Source organism: Gavialis gangeticus, unplaced genomic scaffold (genome assembly GCF_001723915.1).
Source record: "Gavialis gangeticus isolate Ggan-Ray unplaced genomic scaffold, GavGan_comp1, whole genome shotgun sequence".
Classification (NCBI taxonomy): Eukaryota; Metazoa; Chordata; order Crocodylia; family Gavialidae; genus Gavialis; species Gavialis gangeticus.
The window spans coordinates 214,051,550-214,055,394 of NW_017729032.1; positions in this window are offsets into that span (position 1 = coordinate 214,051,550).

The window sequence follows — 3,845 nt, forward strand, 5'->3', positions numbered from 1 at the left end:
CCCCCCCCCCCGCCTGGCAGCAGCCGGTGAATGTGGGGATTTTTAAATTTTTTTTAAGAGCCAGGATGCTGGGGCCAGGCAGGACTAGATGATCTGCTCAGGTCCCTTCCGACCCTAGAAACTATGAAACTATATTTTATACTGTTCAAGTGTATCCTCAGCCGCAGCAGGGAAAACCCAATACTAACAACAAAGGTCTTAGAAGATAAGTAAAAGAGAAACAGGTTTAAAAGTTAGCTTAAGATTTTTTTTTAAGGTCTACACATCCTTTTATTGATTTAGGAATTCTAGACAGCTTTAATTGTTTTTAAGCATGTCCATCTATATTTCAGTTGAGAAGTCCTTCAGCCCAGTGGGAGAGCCTGTTCTATACATTTATTTAGTTTTAATCTAACTATAGCAACCAGACATTATGCATGATTCAGTTGCCGGACTTATACATCCAATATAATATTCTAATGTATGGGAAGAAACATAGGAAATGCCTATAAATTGGAAGAGGATGGATATCTACTACTCCAAGATTCCCAGCTGAGTCTTTCAAAATGGGTGAAAGAATTATCTGGGCATGATGGGGAATTTTCTAATAAAATTAGATAGTAACATAGTAGTTGTAAAACAAGCCATGTTGAAAGGGTCAAATATTATGACTGGCTTGGTTTTAATACCAGTATTTGTTGCTTTATTTATGGTTCACACTCAGATATCAAAGTATGAATGCAGAAAATATTCTACTAATGAGAAATAATGCAACATAACTTGCAGACTTATAATACTGTATTTCACAACATTAGCAAACACTAGATAAATAAAATTATAAAAATAAGAGTGGATACAAAAATATCACAAGGTAGCTCTTTATAACTGCAACTGCAATGCCTCCTTTCATAGTAACTTAAAATCTTTTCCTGGCCTGTAATAGCTTGGGACGGCTATTTGTATTTTGTTCATACTCTGACATCTTTGGCCACATATGTCTTTTTATGCCAAAAATGTAAATTTCCATACTGTGAACAAAAAAAGTTGTTTCTACATGAGTTTGAGGCAGCACGAGGACAGACTGAAGTTGGAAATCTAAATGAAAAAAAACACACTGGTAAAGTAGGTCAGTATGATAATCATTTATCACAAGTTATTTTGAAGGTCAGGGATCTCTTACTGTAGTCTTTGGCTCTCTGTCAAAAAAAGCAGCAGCAGCAGTAGCTTTTCTATGGTGAAAGTATAGCAAAGACAGAACAGAGCCAGACAAGAAAGTTTTACCCTCCTACAAAATTGTTCAGGGTTACAAAACCTTTTCCAGTCTCCTTTGGGATGAAATAATGCCTGTCTAATGTCATCTGGAGAAGACCGTAGGCTTAAAAGTAGGTCTAATTCATATCCCATGTGAATACCCTGACCACCTAAGCTACTTCTTCTGGGGCAGGGATGGTGGCTCTCAATCTTTCTCTCTTCCTCTCTTCATTCCCCTTCCCTTCCCCCTCCAAACTTTTCTCAATGATGCTTTAGTCAGAAGTGGTATATTCCTACAAAATGTTTCAGTTACAACAAATGAACATTTCCAATGAAAAACTATTTTATCAAACAATTCTGGAGAAACTGTAGCACAGATTGTCAAGCCCAGACTAGCCCCCATGTTCCTTCTTTCCATCTTTCTTCCTCAACCTTGTAACTCAAGCTATCTAAGATATCTTTTTGTTTCCAGCTCAGAGAAAAGGATTCTTTTAAGGACAATTTTTTTAACCTTTCCTTCTCTTCATTTCTCCATTCCTCAGAGAAGTCTCCTTCCACAGTGTCTGATTCCTGTCCTCTGCTGCATCATATCTATATAATTAGATAGGTTTAGAAATTCTTTTGGGAATGATTTTTTTTTTCATTTTTCCCCTTCTGAAGCACCTAATACACTTTTTCATGTTTAATGATAAATAATATAATTTTCCTTGTGTAGCTCAGTGTCTGTTCAGATGTGTGCCATATGTTGGGAAGCAGGTGGCTTATGTGTCATGTAAATAAAAATTCAGAAGCACAAACATCGTGTCTCCATTTGAATTTTAGATCATATCTTCAGGGCTTTTAGTCATACAGCATTATCCAGAAATGATTAATTAATCAACGCTGTATGTTGATAAAGCTGCAGATCTGTAACGCCTTTATGTTTTGTAAACTACTCAGTACTAAACTTTCCTGCCAGGCAGCACCTGCTGCTGGGTGGCAGGTTCTCCTAACAAGTCTCCACCCTGCTGATGCTTATTAAAATAAGAGTCCTGGTGATGGGAAGGGATCAGATTGTCAGATGACTACGATGGACCACAAAGCCACCAAATTAATGAAGGCAGGCATCAGGGAGGTCATTTTAGTATTGTAATTTTCCATTATTAAAGATAAGAGCAACATTTTAAACTACTTCCTCTGAAAAAGTTTGGAAAACCCATTTGTCTTCTGAAAGATTATAGTGCCAAAGTTAAAGGCCAAATTTAATCATTGAAGAGTGAATTTTTTTTTTTCTGCTTGGGCATGTCTGCATGTTCATTGATGTGCCGTAATTACGGTGCATTAAGGTTAGTACCTGTGCCACTGAGTGATCAAGGGGGCAGATAAACCCCAGTACAATAAAGGGCTGGGCAGTTCAGCCAAAGTCCCACCCACCCATCAGCATTGCCTGGTAAGGGCAGGAATGGGCTGGTTCGTACCTGAGGGAGCAGAGCTGGAGGGCACGCAGTGCTACCACTGCAGTTTTTGAGCACTTTCATGTTGAGCTTTAAGAAATGGGCATGCTCTGACATCAGAAGCCCATGCCCACCACCAGAATTACAAAGATCAGGTACACCGGTCTGGAGGATAAGAGAGAACAGCCCACTTGCATCACTGACCCTGACAGGGAGGTGAGTAGGCAGCCGTGCTTGTTCCCCAGATTGGAGAGCCAGTGGGGTCTCCAGATATTTTGTGATGCAGGACAGAGAAGTAGAAGGCCGTGCATGAGAATGCATGTCAAGGGGCCCAAAAACAGAAACCCTGAAGGAGGACCCAGGGAAGAACCCATGCCAGAACCTGGTGGACATGTACCTGGCAAGTAGGGTAATGTAGAAGGAAAAAAAAAAAGGAAAACAAGGAAAAGAAACAGCTTCGAGCATGCCTACAGGGGAAAGGGGGAGAAACCTCACCCTGAAGGTTGAGTTTTGAAGTCAGTATTACAACTGACAGGGAACTAATGAACTGATCCCTGCATTTTCAGTTGAGGTTAAAATTAATTATTGCTCTTATGAATTGATTAGTTTGATATGTTGGACTTTTTTATGAATTAGTATTGTGAGTAAGGACTTTCTAGGATCCTTGATGGACATAACTGGATTTTTCTAACCCGAATATAAGGAGGGTTTGTGTGTGACCCAGAGATGAGAAAAGCATAAGATACTATTTTCTCACAACTAGAATAACTGGAGCCATTAAACATGGTTGGCTAGTGGATGAGGTGTAGGGAAGGTGGAGTCCCATGAATACACCACTGAAGGGACATGCTTACAGCAGTCTTTAGTAACATAGAAGCCTCCCTTTTCTTCATTCTTTCTATTTTAAAATCAAGACATGGCAGCAAAGTCAAGGGGGACTTCCCATGAGGGAATAGACCTAAGTACCCAGATACAGACTGTAGGAGGCTGCTAAAACAGGAAACATCAGTCCCAACATTCCCAACACCAACTATTTTGGTCAAAGCAGGTACAACCTGTAATAACAAGTACTAAACTTAATGCACCATAATTGGTGCTACTGTGCATTAGCACAGATGAACATTTTTGTGTGATGCTAAATGTGCATTGGACTAAATCTGCTGTGCATTAGCATGGTTTTTG